Source organism: Tachysurus vachellii, chromosome 6, assembly GCF_030014155.1.
Source record: "Tachysurus vachellii isolate PV-2020 chromosome 6, HZAU_Pvac_v1, whole genome shotgun sequence".
NCBI classification, from domain to species: domain Eukaryota; kingdom Metazoa; phylum Chordata; class Actinopteri; order Siluriformes; family Bagridae; genus Tachysurus; species Tachysurus vachellii.
In genome coordinates, this window is record NC_083465.1 from 18,128,540 (window position 1) to 18,155,570 (window position 27,031).

At 39.8% G+C, this 27,031-nt stretch overlaps 1 protein-coding gene across 3 annotated transcripts in view; it reads left to right on the plus strand.

Moving 5' to 3' along the window:
* Positions 1 to 27,031, plus strand: part of adka (adenosine kinase a) — a 130,476-nt gene that overhangs the window by 32,364 nt on the left and 71,081 nt on the right. The gene's annotated exons all lie outside the window — the stretch shown is intronic.

Below are 27,031 nucleotides of genomic sequence, written 5' to 3' on the forward strand. Positions count from 1 at the left end.
GTTGTTTGGGCCCCAGCCAGAGAATGCAACTGCACTTTCATTACGTTATTGCTTGAATCTTTACTCTTGTTAAGCACATTTATAATGACCAGCCACGGTCTCATCAAAGGACAGACAGGACCAATTTCTCATTTAAGCTGCTCTTGTTCCAGTGTTCATTTGCCTAAGTGGATTTGGATTAAATGAGCTTGTTATTGTACCTGTCCTGTCAGACACGGTATCAGTCACTGAAGCTGATTATAGCAATGCTTTGGTCAAAATGCTGAGCCCACGAGTAGCACAACACAAAAGTCTCGTCAATGACCGAACGCATGTTTGAATCCTGACAATTCCACAGTCGTCCATGGCCCTTAAGCAAAGGATGTAAAATTAGCCATGCAGTCTGAGTGGGAGGAAGGGCATTCTCACTATACCCTATCAATCACAGCGACACAAACTAATGGGGTGTGTATGTGGAAAACTCATACAAGGGTCTTTCCCAAGCAAAGCTGTATAAGGTGACTTTGTATGCTGTAGGATTACAATTTCCCTTCACTGGAACTGTGGTTCCAGCATGACAATTCCCCTGTGCACAGTGTGAGAGCCATGAAGATATGGTTTGCTAAGGTTGGAGTGGAAGAACTCGAGTGTCCTGCACAGAACCATGACCTTAACCCCAATGAACTCCCTTGGGGAAAAAACTGGAACACCGATTGCACCCCAGGTCTCTTTGCCCAACATCAGCACCTGACCTCACTTGCCCCTTTTCCACCGAGGCAGTTTGCGTGCTGGTTCGGACCCAGAGCCTAATTTAGAACCAGTTCTTTCTTTTTCGACCGCCAAAACACCGGCTCTGAACCAGGAAAAGTGGTTCTTAAGTAGCACCAAAACATTGCTGGACTAGACTTAAGAACCGCTTGTGTCAGGGGCTGTGGGCGGAGCTACCGTTAGCGCATTTGATAATGTACCTTAAGTATACTAATGTTTAATACACTTTTACCTTTCCGCAATATGATCAATTATCAGCACACATGATTAGTAGGTAGCTACATGCTAAGGCTAACTTTTTTCTGTGTTAATGATAAAATAACGTACTTTCTCTAACAACCCCCGTTTATACAAATTACATGGAGCTGTACGTACACGTTGGATTTGCCGCGTTTGGGTGTCAATGTAGGTTCACAAAGCCATGAGCATTAACAGTAAAGCAACATCCGCCATTGTTGATGTGTTTGTGTTTGCCGCTGCTGCGCTAAAGTTGCTGTGTAATGTGACACTTATACAGTGACGTCAGACTCGACTCTGTGACGGCTCTCTAGCCGATGGAAAGGCAGGCGATGGAAAAGCTCTGAACCAGCACCCGGTTCTTTTTGGTGGAAAAGGGGGTAAGAAATGTTCTTGCTGCTGAATGAACACAAATCTTTACAGATATACTGCAAAGTCTAATGAACAGTCTTCCCAGAGGAGTGGATCATCTGGATTGGATGTTCAACAAGTACAAATTAGTACGATGGTCACATGTCTACAAACTGTTTGCCATATAGTGTAAGATGAGAACTGGCAGGTGGGTGAGCATTGTCTAAAAATCTTGCTGCTTATTTAAAGGATTACACTTAGGTACAGGATGTTGGGCAACAGTTTAATCAGGCAACTCAGCACTGCAGCACCTGTAAAGCCAAGAGCAACGTTACCTGTGTTTCCATGTTGTAGAAAATGAGAGCATTCAAACTCGATGATATGGGTTTCCTTCTGAGCACACATCAAAGCACCGGGTGAAGATGAGGTGTTCAGTCAAAGCCTTTGGGCACAACCAGGCAGCAGGAGAGGAGGTGCATTCTGCTCATGCTGCTTGCTCAAGATTGGCGGGTTTTGCAGCCAGAACACCTTTAAACTTCTCAAACTCTCTCATCACCAATTTATTATTTTTTTTTTTAACTATTCAAATATTAGACTAATTATATAAAGACATGCAGAATTATTTCAATTATGTGTATTAGGTTTTAATTATAGATAAAGATTGGAATTTTATTCCTGACAACACATTTTAAATTTTCTTTCATTCATTCATTCATTCATTCATTCATCTTCTACCGCTTATCCGAACTACCTCGGGTCACGGGGAGCCTGTGCCTATCTCAGGTTTCATCGGGCATCAAGGCAGGATACACCCTGGACGGAGTGCCAACCCATCGCAGGGCACACACACACGCACTCATTCACTCACGCAAACACACACTAGGGACAATTTTCCAGAGATGCCAATCAACCTACCATGCATGTCTTTGGACCGGGGGAGGAAACCGGAGTACCCGGAGGAAACCCCCGAGGCACGGGGAGAACATGCAAACTCCACACACACAAGGCGGAGGCGGGAATCGAACCCCGACCCTGGAGGTGTGAGGCGAAAGTGCTAACCACTAAGCCACCGTGCCCCCCCGTTTTAAATTTTATAGGTTTTAAATTATATAGGTTTAGTTTAAACCCACTGTTGCATAAATAACTCTAAAGTAACAGGGGCAGTGCATTAAAAAATTACTCGATTAAATATAAAAGAACTTATAATTAACTTATATTATATTAAAATAAATAGTAAAAAAAAAAATAACTCTGGCTATGCTTCACAGACCTCTTGGGTGTTCCTGGACCCAACTTGAGAAGTACTGCTGTAAAGAACTGGACAGAGGGGCATACAGGATGCCTCCAAATATCTTAAAGCTGAAAGTACTTCTGTCCTGGATGTTTTAGTGTGATCTCTACCTTAACATAGCCACTTCGACTCAGAAGGAACTTGGTAATTAGCAGAATAGTTGCATTAGATGTGTTCAAACGAAACATGGCAGACACACATGCTTCAGGACCAGGGTTATGAATTGCTGGTTTAAACCATTTCATCTTGTAACCCATGCTTGTTCCCTGCTGCACTCACTTCAGAAAAGCCTTGGATTTTTATTTGAATTTTATTAATGGCAGAGCTTTAAACCTTTCCGCGTTGCCCTTTGATGTGCCTGAATCGGTGAGTCCATGTGTGAGAGAGATGTAGTTTTATTCTGATGTTGCCCCCTCATGCCCTCGAGGGCCAGAGCAGATGAAGGCTCCCACCTGCCAGGAGGAACGTTCTCCCATTCTCTTTAAGCAGTGCAGCAAAGGGAACGCAAGCACTGTTCTGGAGTCCTGAACATCAAAGCATGGACAGTGAATTGCCAAGCACCCCTTCGACCAGCTCTGTTACACGTGCACATACTCTAGACAACCCTAGTGGACCCTTCAAACAGTTGAGAGTGTCAAAGCGGAGGCCTTCTGATGCCTGCTACCAGAAAGCACTGAGAACATGTGGACCATGTACTCCGAGCCTCAAGAAAGTTCACTCCAAATTTCTATTAGAATTATTTAATTATTTATTTCTATCTATATTTTAAGAGTACAGCAGTGTTTTAACCTCATCTTTATCTGTAATAAAGATAAAGTGCCGTTGCCGCAAACATTTTGACAGAATTCCATTAAAAGTGAGCTACTGATTAATGGGTTTCTGTTCTTTTTTTTAACCTGAGGGCACTTGTTAGCGCAGTCAGTAAAGCTTTATTTGAAGCACGTAAAATTTGTTGTTGTGGTTTTCTTGTTTTTTTTTTTTTTGGTTTATTTTTTTTTTGGAGACCACTTTCATCAGTTCTGCAGTCAGGTATTTAGACATGAAGCTCTTCATTCTTTTAGTGATCCTGTTAGAGATGATACTTTTTCAGATCAAATCATTTGTGCTCAGACTTTGCCAAGGGAAACAAATGCTGTTTTACACCCATGCTGAAAAATGTAATAAACCTTTAAGGTGCATGTTTGAATTTGTGTTTATATAATTATATATTTGAATGCTAAGTGTTTAGCAATGACTACGGATTATTTTTCTACAACATCGTGATCAACATGAGGTTTTTGATTATTTTCTAATAGCAGCATGGTCTGAAGTTTTATTTCTCTTCCACCACAGTCAGTGATTTTCCAGTGTTTCGAACTGAAATAATGAACTGCTTTTAATTTTTTTGAACAGGAAGAGAGTCCCTGTTAGCATGTCTGTGCTTATGTCATGGCTATAAATTGTCAACTTTTCTGTTATGGAAAACTCAGCCATGTTCATGTGAATGAGCTATAGAATTACTATAGAAACAAAAACGAATTGAATACAAACCCTTTAAATTAAAAGTAATTCTGTGCTCGAATTAGGTTTGAGAATTCTCTGTGGTCTGTAAAGATTTGGTTCAAAAATTTAAATTTCTTTAAAAATGAATCTTCGGATTTTCTTTCTTTTTCTGAGAAAGATGTTTTGATGTTTCTTCCCCTTGAATTATTTTTAAAAGCTGATCATGTGACTGAGGGATAAGACTTTACTTTACTTTACAGATCTGAGTCATAGAGGCTTGTTATGTACACAGTTTATAGGGTAAAGAGCCCATTTGCTGTAATTTGCTATAAAATCACCTTTTAATTTGCTTTTGCATGACTCGCTTTTATTAGTTTTTCATCTATACACTTTTTTTTTTTTTAAAGTGTAATATTATACTTGTTAGTTTCTTTTTAGATGTTTGTGAGACCCACCATTTGGCAGAGCTTGCTCCGGGTGAAGGGACAGAATGCATCAAGCTTGTGTAATTAAAACATTTTGGCAACGTTTAGACCAGTAAATTACTGCAGAAATCATCCGACTCTCTTTCTGTAGAGTGCGGCAAATGAATTCAGCCTGTTGCCTGCATTAATTATTCAGTATCATTACATCATTTCTGGGGTTATTGCAGAGATTTCTAGCACCTAGACAGGCACCTTAGGAGTCAGGTTTAACAAGCTGCCTACAGAGATATCTTTGTTTTTTCCCTCTTTTTATTCTCAACCACTTCTGCTCAACTTTTTTTTTTCCAGCCGTCATTGGCCATGTCTCCTTTGCAGATTATTTTCAAGAGTAGAGAGGGGGCCCAAACTTGGAATCAAGCTGGACTTCTTTTTTTTATTTTTTTTATTTTATTAGAAACACATGTGCACTGTGTAGTTGGAACTCCTTTACGCAGAAAATCACTTAACTGTCTTCAGCACACAACGGCCTTTCCCAGTTCAGATTTTTTGCATGGAAACTTAAATTGGGGAAAAGTTGGTGTCTAGAAGACGAAAACGTTCCATGACCTCATGTTTGACTTGGTGTTTTTGCTTTCTTTTAAATAAGGCCTGATGTTCAATCAACCTCCTTACTTGATTTGATAGATTAGATCTTTTTCCTTCTTTTCACCACAAACTTGTTGCTAGTGAGAGTCGACAGAAAATGGCGAATGTTAGACATGTATTAGACCTGGCCTGGGCGCGAGAGGAAATTTCAGTGGAAAGCTGGGGAAATTTACAAAACCTCTGAAGTCAATTTGGCCCCTGAGATCCTATAAACAAGAGGCCTAGCAGGGAAGCCTAAACTCTTGTGGTGAATGGCAACAACATCTGTGTCCTATATTCACTGCTGCACATAAGAGAAAGTCTGAGATTGTCTTGATATCTTGCTTTCTGATTGTATTTCATACAAGCCTGTAGAAAGATTTAAGCATGTGTGTGTTTAATGTGAGAAACCTACCAGTTCTGCCTGGTTCTCTTGAGTCGCACTTTACTGAACGCTTTTGTAGTGAAGTGCAGAGGCTGATTAATGACTGTGACATTGCTGCAGGTAGAGAGGCGGATGTAATTTGCAGCGTGAGGCTGAAGTCCAGCTCTGTCGTTAAGCACGTTCTTCCACTCCTCGGACACAAGGTTAATTGAACGTTACCGTTAAAAGCCTCTGCTGGTTTTCAGGTGGCTCAGTTGCTGAGAACTGTTTATTTCCATTCTAAGGAGGGGAAGGGTCACAGACAATTAAGCCCCTTCAAAAACTAAGGGGGTTACACATACGCCTGCATCTTTGTCCACACCTTCGGATTCCAGCAGAGCAGTGGAGCGGCAGCCATTTCCGTCTGCTGCATCGAGTATACCAACAAGTTACGGGTTGCACCCAGATGTTTTGTGTGAATTCTCACACCTTTTACTCTTCCCTCTTTCTCTCTTCTCTCTCTTTCTCTTTCTCTTTCTCTTTTTTTTTGTTGCCAGTTGCTTGTTTTTTCCTCTACTCCTCCCTCAGGCTTTTATTTACTTTGCAAGACAGGGTGGAGTAACCTATTACCTTTTGCTTGTGCTGGCTGTACACAGGCCTTTCTGAGCCCAGAGCACATATCGCTACTAATATTTTCCCAGTTACCCCTATATGTGAGAGCGAGCACACTGAATGAGCACCAGATCTATCTGAAGCTGTATCAGTCCTGAGGCCTCCCATCTGGGACCAGATTCTCTCCAAGCACTCTCCTGACCTCTTCATCTGAAAGGCCAGTTGATACAAACCTGTTTTCTGTCCCTGTTCACAATCAAGGTGTTTTGTGTGATTTATAAATCCAGTTTACAATATATTCTGATTATTAAAGTATATCTTTAACACACTTTCTGTTAAAATATTACTATACTGTCATACACTTAAAGCATTCCAGCACACACTTGGCATTCACTTTTTCCAAGTACATGTCTTCAATAATAATGCTGTGTTCGATTACCTTGGAAGTGAGAAGCTGGAACTCATCATTACACCATTTGCTACCTCAGTGCGTTCAAGCTAAGGCATGAAAGTCTGACTTTGCCCTTTGGTAGCTACAATATTGTATCTAGCTATATTTTCTTCTCAAAATAGCAAGCAGTTAGTCTAGTATCAGTGTAGTAGACTAAATATGTGTATTTAATTGAAATTGGACATTTTGATTGAAAGCTAGCATATACAGCATAGCTCCTTTAAAATGAAAAGAAGTCTTGCTTTGTTTTACTTGAGGCTAAGAGCAGACATGTGGCTATGATGTCATGTGCTGAACTCTTTATGGAGCTGGCGAGTCCTTCCTGAGTTTCTATTGAGGAGTTCCTAGTTGAAGAGGGGAATTATTTTGGTTTCCCTAGTCGGTAGGTACAAGCTTTATCAAAATAACCACCACCAGAAACCACAACAAATCTTTCATTTGTATGTAGCTCCAGACTGTAGCCCGTCTGTTTTTTGTTTTTTCTTTTCAGCGGCAGTTTGTCCACACTCCTCTACCATGTCCATCAATAGAAAATGGACCACCATCTATCCACCACTGAGCAGATATTTGGATCATGGCAATTTTCAACACGTCAGTTACATTTACGTTGTAGTGGCACGATTAGTGTTTTGTTGGTTTGAGTGTTTTTAGAGTTTCCCGAAATTTCTTGGCGCTAAAATTGTTTTGGGAAATGGATCTATGTACATTTCTTAAAAAATATCAGGTGAGTAGGCAGTATTGGTCAGAGTGCAGGAAAAGTCCTTCTCTAATTTGTCTGATCTTATGCCCGTTGTTGTTGTTGTTATTATCATCCTTAAATTCACACACTAACTAAATTAAAGATTAAATGGAGATTAAAAACTACATTTTTCTTAAGCTGTTTTTTTTTTTTTTTTTTTTACCTTTTTCATTTCTATTTGAATGACAGTTAATACACAGATGTAATAAATATTCATAGTAACTTTTTTGTAGTTGTTTCTATTTATTTTATAGTAAGGAGGAAGAAACTACTCAACATTAAACACAAAAGTATAACTGTTTAGTAAATTGCAGTCGTGTGGTTAGGCACCGAAACTTGCACCTGCACAGCACAGCCTTTCATGTCAGTGTCACTGTTGTGAAAAAGGTTTATGCCCAAAATCATATCCGGTTTTATGGTGGCTCCTTTTCTTTTATAGATTATAGGGCAATAGAGGTCTGCCAGTGTGTGTACAGAAACAGTCAGGGGTACAGTCAGGGGTACAGTCAGTAATTGTGTGCACCACTCTGCTTACTCTACCTGGCCTATGACCTTCTGCTTGTACACGGCATTAAACACTAAGTCTTTCGGAAATGAAACCCACTTTGTATTTAATTTACTGTAATGCTAGCGGTGTATTACACAAATTGCTCATTTCTAATCTTACTTATTTTGATTTGTCTTTAATCCAAAAGCTCAGACTCGGTGCTGTTTCATTTGACTGAAATAAATGTTTTATTTTGCAGTTATCTGTCTCTGTGCAAGAGCTCGTCCTGCTTTTGTTTTTTGCTCGTCATGGATTATTGAAGTGATGTACATTTATAATGCCACATACCCCACATCCAGCACAGGGTACATTGAGTAATAATATTGCATGCAAATGCAATAATTGCATTAATGTTTGCCAAGGTTATTATTTTTATTATTATTATTATTATTAAAAAAATGTTGTGCTTAAAATGGAAATTAGATCCTAGATTTGTTAGTTAGCCCATAATATGAGTTACATTCCTCTGAAATAGAAGTCTGGTTGTGTAGTGGTTAATAAGCACAAACCATAATGTTTTTAAATAAGTTTAAGCATTGAGAATACTTTGAGTTTAATTATAGTCGAGTATCACTGCTGATTGTGGATAGTTAGATAGTGTAGTAGAGTGTATTCTGCCACCCTGTTATCAGGACATCACTGTTTCCATATATTAAAAGAAATGATAGAGAAAACCTTCCAAAACTCCCAAGGTGGGATTGTGTGTCCTCATTACTAGTTAGTTATGACTGCCTCATATATGTGTTGATGTTTTTGTGGCTGCTCCCGTTAGTGCTCTCCGCAGTGGATCATCTGATCTGCGTGTTTGATTTGGCACAGGTTTTTATGCTGGATGCCCTTCCTGATGCAAACCTCCCATTTTCATCTGGGCTTGAGACCGACACTGGCTTGTGCAACCTCTAGTGACTGGACTGATTCCCTGCCTGGGAATCTAACCCAAACTGCACTCTTTAAAAAAAAAAAAAAAAGTAGAAAGAGACAAATTAAAGCAGAGACTATATTTTGGCAGTGGGATTTGTAAGCTTGGGATTGATGAGTTTGAAAACAACCAGTGTTTGAAGGCATTTTCACAAACTATGGACTTATGGAGAGAATATAGTTGCCCATGATACTTGTGTTTGGACATCTATCCTGGTGTATTGCTGCATGTTGTCACTGAATGCAAGCAGCAGACATATTTAGTGTAACTGTATTAATGCCATGTCAGTAGGAATGAGAAATGAGGCCACAATGCTGGACTTTTGCTACAGCTTTGAAGGTGTTGATTAACTGATGATGCTGACACTTACTCCTCCCTTGAAATTAGACGCTGGTAACTTGTTAGTACAGTGTGCCATTTAAGCTTTCTGCTCCAGTGTGTGACATTTATACTACACAATATGTTCTAGTATTGTTGCAAAGGCCGTAGAGATGATTCAAGCCTGAAGCCACTGCTAAAAGGTCGAAGGCAGTGACACGCTCATACGCACACCCGCACGCATGTGTATTTATAGATGCAGTCGTTCGGATGTGACAAATGGTGATGAACGCAGAAGTCTTAGATCCTTCCAGCACTTAGTGTTACGTGACATAGCGAAGGTGACGCTTCCCCCGCATTATGAATAATGATTAACTGCAGGCAGCCGCCAAGAAGGGCTTGGTGGGGGAAGATATAAATAGACTCTGTCTTTTGTTCGTTCACTCTCGAACGTGCTAAAGAGGGGGCTGATTCTGGAGGAGGAAGCAATGAGCCATGAAGAATATGGTAGAAAGGGACCTTTCTTTTCCGTGTTACTAACAAACCCACACTGAGCCACATGTCGCTAATCATTTGCGTACACGCATGCATGTTCAGGTGCAAAAAAACGGTTGACCCCTTACATGCATTCAGACTGAGCATCTAGCAACACTGTTCGAGAAGTGAGATTTTAAAGGCAGCGGTTATCTCATAAACTGATTAGAAATGGAGCTATTGGACCTTCAGGCAGGATGTAGTTTATTGCATTGGACAAAAGGAAAATAAGACTGGGCTATATTATGGGTGATGAGCTGTCATCTCAACGATTATGGTTAATGAGCTTTTTTTTTTTTTTTTTTTTTTTCCTTCTTTGCATTTATTTATTTCATTTTTGCGCCGTGAGAGATGGCTTTCTTACAGCTTAAAAGGAGCTCGTAGTGTTTTAATGATGGGTTGATCTAGGAAATTAGATAAGCTTTTATTTTAATTGGAGCTCGAACCAAGTTTCGCGTTTCTCAATATAAGCAACTCTAGAGTCAATCAATGGGCTTAGTTACTGGTAATGTGGTCGTAATTCTCACTACTCCCTTCGTCAAATTGACTGCAGCTCTAAGTCTTAATTAAAGCACTTCTTCATTTAAGATCAGAGCTTTGGAGTGCAATTTGTGGCTGCGCTCTGATCCAGTCGAATAATAATAAGAACTGACGCAAGGCCCTGCATCATGCTCCTAGGTGGGAAAATTAGAGACATGACTAAAACGCTGCTAACATGCTGGATACTTATAGTCTGTTGGCTGTATACATTTTCATATCACTCAATTTACTCCCAGAGATGCACTCCTAGCCGGTGGGGAGATGAGCAGATTGGATAGTCATTCGTAAGTATGCACTGAGATGTTTGTTGATTAACATTACTGGCTCTAGGGAGCTGGCAGAGCTTGATTTGTGTCATCTTCCTCCCAATGATTTGAATTTAGATTGAATGAGACATATTGGCATCAAATGTGGGCGCCTTGTGTCCCCAGGAAGCACGTTCACTCTTTTACACACACACACACACACACACTCTCACTCTCTCTCTCACACACACACACAGACATATACGCACATGTATACATTTAAAAAGAACAAAATAATTTGGTTCTCTTATGTGTTTGACCGCATCTGTGACTTGCTTGCTCTGGCAATGCTCTTAAAGTCCTTGGGTTTCTGAAGTGCTGGGTCCTGACTCTGCTGCTGTAATGCTGTTATAAAGGATGAGGAGCTTTGCAGTCAGGCTCTCAGTATTCATGACCTACCACTTTGCAAAGCACCCCGGCCCCCACTGGCTCTTATAACTGAAGTACTAATAAAGCTGTTGATTTGGCCTCAGGATGGCCACCTGATATAGTACAGATCGTCCTTTCTAAATCCTATTATCAGTGTTGGATTTTTCCTCTTTCTACACTCAGGACATTGTCCAGGAAATGAGTCATTTCCCTCCTGTTTTGGTTATCCATAACACTGCAAAGCATCTTGGATCTTTTTGAAATGTCATCCATCACGATGACAGAACTTTTTCCCTCCATTAGCGTCATTATGTTGGTGGAAGAATATACTTCGCCCATAGAATTTCACAGAAACGATCCCAGAATGCATTTTGTCATACAAAAAGATCTCCAGGAGCAAGGCAGCATTTGCTTGACAACCATGAAGGACTCGGTGGCCTCTTCAGCTCCGCTGCCTTCCTATCCTCTGTTATCATGTTTACACATCTATGGGTGGTTCTTTACCCACTCCTGAGGAGGAACCCATAGCTAATCGATGATGGATGTCAACATAGACAGAGATACAATTACACAAGAAGTCATCCTTAAGGGTAGTCTCGCTGTCTGACTCATTTTCCCTTTAAAGTCTGCTCATTTAAGGGTGGAAATGCTTTGTATTCGTGGCATGTGTTTGTACTTTTAGAGATGATGTCTTGAAGCAGTCTGAAAGAAGATGAAGGAAATGTTCAGATGCTGTGTGAACACTGGCGGGAATAACAGGAACGAGAGATATCAACTAATGTCTCTGAGTTTATTGATCGAGTCATAATGATACAATAGCCGGTAGATTTAGCTGCTTAGATTATTCGGACTATTACATACCATTGCCACTGAAACCACTGTAATACATCATCCACATAGAGAATGAACTGACATCTGTCATGAACCCATTACCTCTGAAAGTAAGAGCTTTTAAAAACGTAGCGTATGAAACTTCAGCACCTACTGACAGCTCGTACTAGGGTGCAGGAAAAATGGGCTGTATAAATTTTGGATGATGAACAGACCCAGTATCTAGTAGTGCCAGTGCTGGTGTTTTAGTCTTCCTCCTGATCTCCCAAAGTGACAGCACGGGGGGAGTGTATGGAGGCGAGTGCGAATCTAAGTGTTGAGCGCCTGTGAAAAATGAATGGGAGGAAATGACAGGAGCCTGGTGACACACAGCAGGTGACAGACAAGATACTAACAGTCAGCTCCTTCCCATCGTACGCCTGCACCAGCTCCCTGCAGTGCAGCAGCCTGCCTGAGCTCACGGGGGCTTCGGATATCGGAGAGAACCCGCTATTTACTACCTGGCATATCTTCACAAATAGGACGTTAGCTGTGACACTGTCTGACCAGGTGGATAGATTGCGGCAGTGTTGGAATGTGTGCGATTTGAGCTCATATGGTGATGGAATTAGTCCCATGATTCCCAGTCGCATTAAGCGATGGTCATTTTTCATGGTGTTTATACAGGGAAGGAAAATCCGTGATGTAATTTGTACACCAGCACTATTCTTAAGGGAAGTTTAAATCCCCCCAAATAATACTGGATTGCTACTGAAAGTGAACAATTATTTTTAAACAATTTTTTTTTTTTTAGACCTTCAAAGTATCTCTAAGTCCCAGAGGCTTCCTCTTCTCTCATCCAGCCAATATGTATGTATCCGGACTGTATGCTATGCATCAGTAGTCATTTATTTACATTTTAATGTAAACCCTTTAATAACATGCCTCAGTGTAATAAAAAGTTCATCAGCTGTGAACTGAAACAAGTTAATATTTGTGTGTTTTCGACAAACTGTTTCCGACAAACTCTAACATGGATCTTAAGGATGAGCGTCTCTGTACCTCACTATAAGGTTTTACTCTACTCGAATAAAATAAGGCGTCTCTACCCACCTAGAAGGTGTGAAATTAAACTAAGTTGGGAAAGAGCATCTTGTTAGACTAGCATCATTTCCACTAGTTAATGCTATTTGTAAGTCAGATTCTAGCTAATGGTAGATTTATTAGGTAGGTGGTGGTGGTGGTTGTTGTTTTTTCAGGATATTTTGACTAAATTATTAGTAAATCGGATTTCATTAGACTTGTAGGTGACCAGCAAACAGAAATGAATTGATTGTTTTCAGGCAAAGGGTGTACTTCATTCTAACAGTTCTAGGTAAGTAAAAATATGTAAGCTGTGAAAAGTTTATGAAAAGATTCACTTAATTTCATCAGATAAAACTATTGTCTTTGTTCTTTAATACATTTAAAGGTAGCCATTTTTTCTTTCTTTTAAATACATTTTATTATACGGGCACCGTTAATGCAGTGATATTTCAACACGGCATCGATACTTTTTCCACCTCTGTGTTTATATAAATAGTGAAACACTTGGCAAAAAGTTTGTCATCTTTAAGTCTTCTCAGTTACTCAGGCATGTATGTGGCTCATTTAACTCGTGTAGCTTCCTCAGGTGTAATAGGTGAAGTATAACTACAGCCTTAACCCCGGTGCACGGCTCCGATCATCTCGAAGTTCATACACCAGCCCTGTTATTACTGACCTGATAATTAGTTGGTATCTAGCGTGTTAAGCGTGTTAAGTGTTAGGGGATTTAGATGTGATAATGCATGAAGTTAGTTAAAGCTGTTGATTCAGTAGCGAATCTTTTGAGTACACCTCAGTGGATCTTCCTGTTTTTAACACGATTGTGCACTTCATTGTTTATGATGACAATTTTTATTTAGTTAGTTAGTTATTTTACCAACAAATGCTTGGTTCCTGCAGCTCAATGAAAAGCAGGCAAGAGCAGAAATCAAAGATGGCAAGACTTGGTTTTCCTAGTTATTGAAAGGACCACCACAGATGAATTTTTCAGTCTGGTTTTAATCTCTGTAATATTCTCTGCATAAGAGTTGGCTCCAGGGGGAAATTTACAGCTGCGTTGCTGCAGATGACTTTCTGCTTGTCATTAAATGTGCTCAAACAAATCTCATCTCTGGACATCTTTTAAAGTGATTCATTATTTCTGTTACTCTTCAAGTTATTTTGTAGCTAATGTATTTGGAGTGACCTGATTTGAACCTGCCATGTTTTGGGTTGTTTCGTGTCATCTGTGGCTCGGCTATAAAACTCGGCCTACTTTAAAATTCACTTCCCATGCCTACAAATCCTATTGCTTAAAATTGTTGGCTGTAGAAAGAAGGACCGTGGGATTGTACTGTCTACCATTTGTTTGGAAAATAAACCCAAATGCTTTGAGGATGTCATACGCTGTGGTTATCTCCCTGTAGGGAACCACATTAGGATCGCACTCGAGGAGTAAAAGGAGAAAGATGAGTGTTTGACAGCATGCTGTAATACGTGCTGGACCTCACTGAGTGCTGTAACTCTTTTAAATAAGCAGTCAGTATCAGTTTTCCTGTCAGTGTTTGTCTGTTCTCTTGTCCACCGTCACACGCCTCACATATCCAAGAGTTACTGCATCCACCTGTGCAGCACACTTTACAACCTCCAGCATCTGGGATTGCGCACACCATTGATGTTAACAAGCGTAGATCGTGTTTTGTTTAGCCCTGCATCCATGTGTTTGTTCGGATCATAGCGTGCAAATCTGCTAAATCGTATTGACCTGTTGCAGTTATTACATAATCACTTCATCGCTGATCACAATTATTTCAGCTTATCACGATTAATCAGTGAATGCCACAAAAGATTATTACTGAGATTGATGATGGGCTCTGGAAACAAATCAGTATAGAGTCGTTGCATTTAGACAATAATTCACTAAAGAATTGCACATCGAGAATATACAGAAGAGAGAATTGCAATGTTTTTAGAAGATCGATTCAAATTTCTTACTAAAGCACTTTGATACAAAGTGTGGTGTATTAAAATATCAGGCCAATTCTTATCAAGGTGCAGTTCATAAACCACCACAGATACAGCCTACATCTGTTCTATACCTAATAATGGTTAGAAAGCAGCAAAGGCATTATTAAAAAGATGGGTTTTAAACATGTTCACATCGAAGATCTAAGAAACACAGATCCTCCGTTCCACAACTCTGGAGCGGCAACAGACAATGCGTGAGCTCCTTTAACCTTTAAACACGATCGAGACGTGGAATATCAAGAAGCACCTTTAGTTTATTCTAAATTGAATTTAGATATTTAATAAACCTAGACGATGCTGTGATATTTTCATATGTGACCCTAAAATACCTTCACTATGGTCAGTCAGATCAAAGAACAAATACTACCCGTAGTTTACATACCAAATATTACATTTCTTAACAAACTGTGATTGTCGTTGCTTCTGCTAAACTTGATTTAAACAAGTTTTTTAATTACTTGATTGAATTATATAGAGTGAGCTTGAGCACGCAGTATAAGTGTAAACCAATTACATGGAAATCTCACGAGGATGTTTGCGCTGATGGAACTTTAACTAGGATTAAATTTAGGCAATTAAGACATGCAGGAAGAATAGAGCAATGATAATGTGCATGTTGTAAAACATCAGTGTTGGTTCAGTTCTCAGCTCAGGTGTGAGCTCGGTGTTGATTTTATTCAGGGCTTTGAAAATACACGTTCAAATCATGTCAGATATATGAAAATGAATTGTATTAATATGGTCCAAGTAAATTCTTTGTTGAATTCCAGATGATCATCTACATGCTGAATTGAGAGTGTTCCTACAGTCCACTACTAGAGTTTTAAACTTTATTTTAGATATATTTTCCACAAAACATTCCATCATCTGATATTTTTTTTCTTCCTCTTTCCTTTCTGAATGCAGCAGCAGTAAACAAGCATGCTGACAGGATCTGAGTGCTCCTCCTGAGCATAAGCTGTCAAGTTAATTGCAAGTTTTACAGGAGTGTTGCTGCTGCCTGCCATTAACTTGTGAACTGATCCGTGGTGCCATTGTTTTGATTGGTACCATCCCAGGCAATTAGGGCTAAATTCCCCCTGCCAATTAGATTATTTAATATCCTACTGTTAACTTTTAATAATCACCCTGTATTTCTCTCCAGTCTACTTTATGGTCTGGACTTGCTGGTAAATTCATGCCTGGTTAGTTTGTACAAATAAACTCAGTGGAAGATGTATTTTTACCTGTTTATGTCTCATATGTTCGTGCTTGCATGCTGTTGATTTTATGTCTGAGTAGACATTTAAATTCTGAAGTCTTACAAGTGATTCTAGGGTTTGTCTAATGAGAACAGATGTTGTGTGTGTGTGTGTGTGTGTGTGTTTTCTCTCCTTCCTCTATTCTATGCTCATCATTATTAATGCTGGTGTGTGCGTGATTAATTAACTCATTAGCCAGTTCAGGCTTCAGTCGACCTTTCCCTGCTCGGATCTGCGCAATTATGCCTGGATGCCAATAAAAAAAAAAGATTTTGATATTCTTGCTTTGTACAGCTGGGTCTCTAGAACAGAACTGGAGGAATGAATTTTTTTTTTTAAAAAAGATTTCTCTCAGTTGGTGTTTTGATGCTGCTGGTAGCAGAGACTAACACGTCCCTTCAAAATCTGGTGATATTAAGCCAGTGAATATGATTTCCATCATTCTTATACACAAAAACATTCTGTGAGAACTTGTGCCCTGTGGCTGGGGTCATTCTAAAGAGACATCTCGTTTATATTTAGGGTGTTTGGCAGACGCTTTTACCCAGAGTGACATTTATCTCATTTATACAGCTTGGCAATAGAGGCAGCTTTAGTGCCCCTTGTATTCAAACTCGCGACCTTCTTATCAGAAGGCCAACACCTACCACATCCTCACGTCTATCAAGCTAGATCATCATTGGATAAAACAGAATAACTTTGTACTGATTTACAGTGATGCTTCACTCTTAATCTAGCAGGTGAGAAGTAGCTTGTGTTACTTGGGGTTTGTCTCTTGGGGCTGAGAAATGATTGTGACTGTACAGTGACTGTTTAATAAATATTAGAATGGTATTCACTATATATAGCGTCTGAATCTGACTAGTTTAAAAACGTTTTAGATTTGTGTATCAGCTTTGTTGGCGGATTGTCAAAGCAAGGGATTTGTACTAGCAACATCAATATGTTCCTCTTTATTGGTCTTCGTAATGTCTCTCTACAGATTTAATGTGAGTTCGTATAGGACAGGATTAGATGAAACCATATTTGCGTGACAGATGTAAATGGTAGCTGAAGCTGTGAGTGGGGAACTGATAAACTCTTAGACCACATGCATTATACGATTGCTCTGGGAATCGTTCAAAAGATTCTTTGGATTCGTCACTTTATGATTTCGTAGAGGAAAGAGGAAAAAGTACAACCAAACTATGCCAGTAAAATGGCTCGAACAGTTTCCCTTTAATTTGCATCTGTATTTCTTCTAAGGATGTAAAATGTGGCGGTTCCTTTTATTAATTCGCCATTGCAGTTGGTTACGTTGGTTTTCTTATAAACGTTCTAGGGGTCTTTTGTTAAACTAATTGATGCGGTTAATGCAACTGTGCATTCTTGTGTAGCGTCACAGCAGGAGGCCCAATATGGATCACAATACCAAGAGTATCAGTGTGCAGAGGAGGAGTTGTCTTACATGCTGCTTCTAGGCCTCCCATAGAGACTGCCTGCACACTCCGAACCTAATTAAGGAGAAGGCAGTGTGCCTTACAGCTTTCTCCATAATTCATAAAAATCAGCGAGCCTGTCACGACTCCTGTCGCACCTCTGTACTTGGGTTTGTCTAAGTGACAGGAGGAGGGGGCCAGGAATTAGACTCACGTCGCCGTGGTGTGGTGGGTAGAGGATCAGAGGGTATGTGATGGAGATGGCTATGGTTTGATGGGCAGGTTTGATGGTGGAATGCAGCTGGTCTGAGATCAGTGAAGAGCTGTCTCATGTGCCCTCTAGAAGCACTGAGGAAGAAGCAGGTCACCTCATGACAAGTTGCATGAGAGCAAAAGAGAAAGACAGAGACAGAAAGAGAGACAGAGCAAGAGAGCGAGCGAGAGCGAGATGGCTGCACCACAAACCCTGAACAGGTGTTATCGTGTTGTCTCCTTGTTTTGATGTATTGCTTGTGCTGTCTTGAGACACTTCCCTACATACTCTGCCTCCCCACAAGAAGTCCTATTTATTTTATATATAAATGTATTATTTATTTGTGTGTCTGTGGTTTCTCTATGTTTATCCTATGCGAGTGTATCTTTAGTGCTGGTGTGATGAAAAGGTCAGGAACAGCCGGGTTACAGAGTTTTTCATTCAATTGACTTGTTCTTTATAGCCTCTGTGCTGTTCTGAAAAGTACAAGGGTTTATAAATTATTCACATGTTTCTTTCTTTTCAGGTTTACCATCTAAAACAGCCTGGCCTATGACTCGTGCATGTCATCTTGGCTTTATTTTTCTTGCAGAAATTCCTTCAGCTGATAATATTTCAGAGACATCAGGGACATGTTTAATACTAAAGCAGCCACATGGCTAAAAGCAGTGCGCTTGAGTACACACATTTATGGGGTCGAGTACACACTCATTTAATTACTCAATCTGATTATTGAGTTCAACATCTTATATTTAATAAAAGTGGCTGTTTGCATACTATTTTGCAGTCTAACAGATCCTCCCTGGACCCTGGGGTATTTAACGCATAAAGAGCATTCAAGTAGTTTTTTGAAAGTGTCTGGGAGTGTGTTGGAGTTTTGCCAGTGTAGAGTCAGTGTGTGTTATTTTGAGGTGGGTGTAACTTCCTTGTGCCAGTCATGGGCGCTGGTGTTAGGAGGCCCGGATTCCTGTGGTGACCAGCTGTTTTGTACCTCTCTTGAAGGAAAACAACAGGAGGTACACACGAGGGTTTCTAATCATTAACACATTAACCTAACACAAGTACTCTGGGGGTGTGGCGGTGGAATGAGTAAGAGATTAAATCTATTGAGAATTGATGACAATTATTAACATTAACAATTAAGATCCCCTGTTGGTAGTTAAAATTAGTGTTGCAGTACACAGATCTTACAGAGTCGCACTGGGCCAACAGCAGCAGGGGATTTTTCCTAATACAGAGGTTTAAACATTGCCCTGAGGCTGCTGCCTGAGAGAGAAACACGTGCCGTTAAACCCAATGTCACACTCTTGACTAAAAGAGGAAAAGTGATGGGCTTTAGCGCTGTAATTAATCTCAGCTTTGATTTGTGGTGCCAGTACACAAACGCTGTTCCAGGCAACAGCTGAGGCCTTTACATGAAATCATTTTAATTGTGGAAGTCGGTTTTCCCAACAGGGGTTTTGACATGCGGGTAATTTTCTTTGTTTGTTTTTTGAAATGTAATTCAATCTTGAATCGGTCTGATTGCTAATTATTGGACACATTTATGCTGGGCTATAGGGGACTCCTAAATAAATATTTCATCATTATTATTTTCTTAATTTCATTTTATATAAATCTCTTTATAAGGATTTCTTTTAATAGGTAATAACGGTTCTAATGGTTAGAACTGAGTGTTATATGTGTGTGTGTGTGTGTGTGTGTGTATATATATATATATATATATATATATATATATATATATATATATATATATATATATATATATATATATATATATATATATAAAAATGTGTGTGTATATAATGTATGTATGTCAAATTATTCATACCAATCACTATTATTTTCTTTGCACTTGCCAGCTATATTTATTGTGCATGATTGGTTTATTATTTTCCAAAATATAAACAAGTTAGTCATTTAAACCTGCATGACTCCAATCAGAATAAATCCCACACTGAGAACCTGCACGTTCACAGACTGATGAATGTCTCTTATGTTAGACCATGCGCCCCAGCCCACACCAAAGTCAGGAAACAAAAATCCCACTTCTGCAAATTATTTGGTGGGTCTCGCATGATCCCAGTCCCAGTACACACCTCTGCTTCACTGTTCTTATGTTTTAAATCTTTCACCTCAAAGGCTGTCAGTGCATCAGAGGATAAATTGTCAGCAAGACCTCATTCTCTTTCCCGTAAATGCACCCGGGCTTGTCTTAATCAATTCCTGCATTTATCTTTCTGGGATTTCTGGAGACCTATGTTCATACTTAACCCCTTTTCTGATTGATTAGCACTGAAAGAGCTGTGTTAAAGAGGTCTGTTCAGTTTTGCACGCTTCTGGAAAGAACTTTGCAGAACCAGCACTATGGAAAAAATGTCAGTTGTTAGTTATGCTAAAGCTTTCACTAGCCTTGACCACAGCTCTGTTAAAGTGAATAAAGATATTTGTGGTGAATGAGTGGTTCAGAGAGTAATGTATTTGTTTCACTGAAAGAGAGCCAAGCAAAAGCAGAGTTACTGTGATACAGGCCTGCGCTTTCAGGCCCGTGTGTAAAAGCAATTAGTGTTGGGCGGCTCGCAGGTTCACCGGTCCCAGGTGTCTGGGAGAATTTCTTTGCTCAAAGGCTGAAGAGGAGAGGAAAATTAGGAGACGAGAGGCATGGAGGAGTGGAATCTTCTCAGTGTTTGCAGAGCGCTGCCACTCAGCTGTGCTCAGGCTGCCAAAGTCAACAGGGTCTGGTTGTGGCGAGACAAATTTGCCAGCATTAGCTTAGAATGAAAAGCTCATTTATCCCAGATGACCTTCTCAACGTATTTCTCGGGTAGTGCTGTCTATGCATGGTTTCCCCTCCTGCATCTCTCCCTCTGGTTTTTATAGACACTAAAACTTCTCGACTGGAACTCAAGGGTGGAAGGGGGCTAGTGAGAGTGGAAAGTGGGGAAGTAGGAAAAAAGGGGGAGAAGGAGGGGGGAAATCTTTTTGGTAAGAAAAGAGAGTAAAGGGGGGGTGAGAGTGCAAAGAGTGATCTGCAGCTCAGGTGCTATAGCTCAATAAATCAGTCGAGGCTCCAAGGGTGGTGAGATAATTGAATTGTTTTGGTACGGTTGTCCTGAAGTAAAATGTGCATTAAATGTAAACTCTCTCTCACTCTCTCTGTCTCTCTCTCTCTCACAGACTCACACACACACACACACACACACAGTCTCGCCACTTGTTCACTTTTTTTAATGGGTGCGGTGGATGGGATGAAATCGGATCCAGTGTTTGGCTGAAGGGAAGCTTCTCTTGGCCCATAACTCCGGGGCCTGTGGGAGCTATTACGGAGCAGAATTCACATTTTTGCATTTTCATATGGCTTTAACTGAAGAGCCAGGTCCCCAGATCTGACCCCGGTAACATTGTGCCGTGTCTGGGAAGGCGCAGCCTTTGCACAATCCACCGCCACACTGGACCGCGAGGTGTTACGTTTGGCAACCCAAAAGAGCTTTTGAGAGACGTTTTTATGGGCGCAGAAATACATCTGCCACATCCCTCGATATGTCTATTATTCTATAGTGCCTTAATGGTCTGGAGAGGAATCATTTCCTGAGCACGGTTAACTACATGCTTGAAGAAACTCTAGCCAAAGTGGGGGGATTGGGAAAACCTGATGGCCTAGTTCCCAGCTCTCTGGCAGCTCTCACACAGCTCTGTTACAGTACACTTACAGTTAGCCCACTCACAATGGCCTTGATTTATCACATTGATTAGATTTATGGCTGAGTGTACATTGGGGTGAAGAACATTCTGCCTACCCTCTGATCCAGAGTGTGCTGTGTGAGATCACCTTAACCTCCGAGCTCTGCTTTGACCCAATATTCCTGTTCCCAGGCCTGGAGAAAATGTGGAGTTTATGATGTAGTTTACCTTAAGATTTAAGGTGTACCACATTTAAGCCAAATGAACAATTCGAGTGGAAGATCATGCATTACAGGTATTATAATTATAGTTTTTTTTTAAATAATCTTCTCTGAACTTTCTTTCAAGATGTAATAAGTTTAATGTTCTATGTCTGTAATGGCTTCTTAACATGAAGTGCAAAAGCATGCAAAATCAAAGCTGTCACATCCAGTTTCATAAGGAAGTGCTTGACAGACATAGCCTTCTAACTAAATATAGGCTTCTCTTTCAGGTAAAAATTAAGAGGTAGTCTTCATATAGTACGCATTCTTACTCGGTATGAGGAATCGACATATTGCATCATCAAACAGCCACAGGTTGGTAAAAACATCTCAGAGATGATGTAACTGTGACCTCGTACAATTCTACCCTCTTCAAAACAAATAAACGGCAGCCATTATTTTCCTCAGCCGATGGATCGCTGGAAAAGAGTATAGTGTGCAGGAAGATGCACGACTAACAACACACATCACAAACCGTGAGCTTCTAGTGCTGCTAATACGACACTAATGTAGAGCAAGACCCGCCTCGGGGGGGAGAGGCATATATGGTTCTACAGAGTATTTAATTGGATGATCATGAAGATTTTTTGAAATATTAGTCCTTGAAAAGTTTTTTTTAGTTATTGTATTGGTAATAGTTATTAACTAAATAGTATAGCAATAGTTATAGTTTTGTTGTCCGTAACGATAAGAGCCGTGTATAAAATAGAAATTTAGAATTCACCTTAAATGGACAACATTCTACACAGACAGGTCCAGTATAGTAAACTGGTTTACATCGCTGGTGATTTATAATACTTTAGATGAAAAGTGTTCATACAACTACATGATGCCTGCATGCCCGCAGATTGCAAGTATTTTTAAAGACTTGGTGTGAGGAGGTTTGGTCTGAAATAAATAAAGTGCTGTGACGTTTTTCCAGGCATGAAGCTGATGTAACTTAAAGAACATCTAAAACAACTTCTAATTACGGATTAGATTGATATAAAATCTACGATATCATATCAAACTCCGTCTTTAGAGAGTCATGGCATTGTTTTAAGTAATAATAAGACGGTAATCAACTCACTTTAACAATCTTTTAGCAAAAAAAAAAAGTGTTACAAACTGAAGGCTTGAACAGTGAAAGCCATTCGATTGTAACAGCAGTGTAATATCACAGCTTTTTCCTCTCAGTGTTTTCGCTGTGTGCCATGTTCAGGAGACCGAGTTTCTTATGTAAGTGATCAGCTTTTGTTTAGTTCTTCCAAATAACTTGTCAGTCCATTATCATTATGTGACTCTGACATACCATAAGTACACTTTGCCTACAAACTCAGTTGTCTCGATATTTTCCCCGTCTCAGGAATGTGATAATGCAGCCTTACCTCAGCCTTATCTCCTGCCTGGGGTGCTCTGTCACCATGACATGAAATTTGTCAGAATCAGCCTTTGTGTTATCATGCTTATAGGAATAATCCTTTCTAAATGTTTGTGTAGGTTTCTTGGTTGTCATGAAAGGATTATGTAAGCGTCGGGTAGCTGCGGAATTTTGTTTTTGCCATAGACTCAAAGCTTTATGTTATTTGCTCTTTATTGTGCCATATTTTTGGACTGAGAACTACTGTGACATTTTTCCATTACATAACTCATTAGCTAGAAAACAAACAGTGAGGTTTGTTTGTCAGGTGAAGATTATTGTAGGTTCAGTGACATGTTCCTATTTGCAGTTTGATTTCTTTATTAGCTGAAATGCTGCACATGCTTTTACAGTGATTGTGTTGACACATCGAGATCTGTTTGTCGTGTTTTGTTACATGAGTGAAACTGAATTGCATGCTGTGTCAAAGCAAACAGTGTGTACAAAACTAGTTTATTGTTTGAGGATTTTAGTACAGTGGTTAGATTACTGTGCGTGTGTGTGAGAGAGTGTGTGTGTGTGTGTGTGTGTGCGCGCATGTGTTTGCATGCACATTTGGTCGCACTGGTGGAAACTCTGTGACCAAACTGTCTTTACGATCATTTTAAGTTCAGTAAACATTTTACAGCATTTACAATATAAACATCACATATAAGCTGTTATGATACAAAAAATCCATACAAGTAAATTCAGCTGTCAGTTTATTGGCTACATCTAATCTTTTGTGTGTCTTTACACAGCTTGTCTTGCGATCTTTGCCTTGCATTAAGGACCAACAGCCGCCGTTTTGTGGATGTAGTCATCACATTTGATGTCAACATAGTGGTTTGGCCGAAACCAGGCTTTTTTTTTTAGTTATTTGTTATAACCTATTAGTATGTACATCTTCGCATCAGATAGCATGAGTCTGCAATGTAAACGAAGATCAAATGCCCATGATTAACTGTTACTAGACTTTCATGATGTATCCTAACTTGTTTCCCATGACTACATGCGTATATATATATATATATATATATATATATATATATATATATATATATATATATATATATATATAGTGTGTGTATGTGTGTATGTATGATCAACAATATTGGAAGATTCAAGTAATATAACTAAACAAGTAAAATCAAGGAAAAAAAGTTTTTTTAAATGATCTTTAAAATGTACTTTTAAAAAAATATTTCTATGTGGGGAAGTTGTTTATTTGAACTTACATCTGTAGGCAATTTTATCCAATTCCAATTCACCCCGAGAGCAGACCACAAGATGCTTAAAGAAGTCTCCAAAAACCTTACATCGTAGGATCTTATCATAGGACCTACAGCAAGCTCTTGCTACAGTTGATGTGAAATTGCATGAATCTACAAGACTGACTGACAACTTTAATTATCATGGGAGGTGTGCAAGGAGGAAACATTTACTGTCTAAGAAAAACATGAGGGCAGGATGAAGTTTGAGAAAGAACACAGAGACAAAGGCCAAGACTTCTGGAATAATGTGATTTGGACAGATGAGTCTAAAACTAGATTATTTGAATGCCATAACAGAGGGCATGTTTGGTGTAAACACAATACAGCATTTGAAGCAAAAGAAAGTCATACCAACTGTAAAACATGGAGGTGGAAGTGTTATGGTTTGGGGATGCTTTGCTGCAGCAGGACCTGACCAGCTCATCATCATGGAATCCACTATGAATTCTACATTGTATCAGAAGGTGCTTGAGGAACATGAGACCCATCTGTCAAAAAATTGAAGCTGAATCTAAATCCTATTGAGATCCTGTGTTGTGAATTGAAACCGACTGTGCATGCAAGAAACCCCTCAAACCTCACACAGCTGAAATGTATATACTGTATATGGGGAAGTATGTCATCCTCTATAAAGAAGAACCCATGGCTTGCTGGATGGGTGAATGCCCTTTCACACCTCTCTATTCTCAGCCATATGAAAGGTTGCACTTGCTAAACAAGTTATAAAACATGTTTCTAATCACCTTTCCATCTTAAAAAGAGTAGTCTATGGGAAAAACTTTTAATGTGAGCAAATGCAAAACTCCCAAGGCTGCTTCAAACAGCACCATGTTAAAAAGAAACAGTCAGCCTTGACCATGTCTTCTTCCATATTCTCCTCCGATATGAAATCATTTCTTTCTTTCTTTCTTTCTGAACAAGCCGCTAGCAGTACCAGAGATGTTTTACGGAGCATCTGAAAGTACTTTCAGAAGGGGGGAAAAAAGTGTAATTTCTAAGCCACAATGCTCCATTAAAAATTGCACTTGCACTTTGAGTATTGACCTCAAATCAGATGAGAGCTTGTTAATGGCTGGACTGTAATAACATGATTTTTATTGTCTGCTTTTGGAATGACTGCACCATTCACTAATGTAGGGTCACATTCATTGACACCGATAGAGGCTAGTGAAAGAGGAAAAAGGGGAAAAATCTCTTTACTCTCAGGATTAAGTGAAGTTATTATTTTAGCAAACGTGTGCTTTAATGGATCATCTCTCACCATGTGTTGGATTTTTTTTTAGATGACGTTCGACTGCGTTGTCAGTTTGTGTGGAAATCCGATTGTAGGATACAAACTCAATTCTGGACTCGATTTGCATCTTATTGGTTTCCGATATACGATAATACTGTTTTTCAGTATTACCGTGAATGTCAAATAGTAGTTATAGATCGGAAGCTCTCAACCACACCATTATGTGATTACTACTTTTGAGAGAAAGCTGAGAAAGCTTGTCTGTACAGAGTGGTTTGTTGTTTATTCTCTATAACTCTCTCTTTTCCCAAGTCTCTTATTACTAGTTGTAGAGAAAATCTCATACTGAACATTTGTGGGTGTTGACAGCTATAGTACTATATGAGTTTTTTTAACGGTGTTTTCCCCAGGATGATGTCGCTGGTGTAACGTTTGGATATCCGTGGGTGTGCAAGTGTGTATGTACAGCATGTTTGTGTGTGTATATGTGTGTATGAATATTATCACACTTGGTGTAAGTGTTGATACAGCCTTATGTCTATATACATACTCTGAAAATGTATTGCAAATTTTTCCTCTCCTCCCTATCCAGAAGATTTAATGACCGTCAACATTCCAGTAAGCGTATCTAGGGTAATGTATGGAATAGAAGAAAAACATTGGCATTACCACACAGCAGAGACTTTCTTGGTTTGAAGTGATTAAGCAGATAATGCAGCTGGTACATGCTATTTTCTAAAACCAGCTTGTGGTTATTATTTAGGGCAAAATCTAATAAATGAATTTACAGCAGCACTACTGCTTGTTACTGACATAACTGGCCTCTATTTCAGTCAAGCATAGAGCGTTCTCCATTTATCATAGAAAAATGGCACGCTCTGAGCTTGTTCGTCTCAGTCTCATCACTCTCTCTCCATCTTAACAACAGCCAGACAGAAAAGACTCCTTCCTTTGACAGAAACACTGAGTACACACACACACACACACACCCACACACACCATGCGTACTTTAAGCACTTGAAGGCATCAGTTCAGACAGTGTGCTTTATGGTTTGGTAATGGCATGCTTATTTTTCACAGTGTAGCACAGCTGTATCTATCAGCCCAGTGTGTATGAAGATGAATGTGAGCTCTGGTGCTTTGGCGTAAAGAATCCTCCGTCATAAATCGGACTCGCGGAGCCCGCTCATGTCTCAGACAGTCGCCTCAGCCTTCAGATATGAGCCTTAGTGCTCTCTGTTAAACCCCTACAGATGTTTGCCGAGCCAGAGGGGGTTCGATGGACAGGGTCTAAGTGTTCCTTACAAGAGAGCCTTGTAATCGTATCCCCACAGCTGCCAGTTGTCCATTGTTGCTACTTATTCCAGGGTGTACACTTTACACCCACACACACTTGATGCGATTGTACACAGGACGCTGCAATATGGCACCGTATGGTCGCTAATCCGAATCCAGAACTCCTGCTCAAGTGTACATGTGTCCTTTTGCCATTGTGTAGCAATACCTAAGAATGAGTGTGACCTCATTCCTC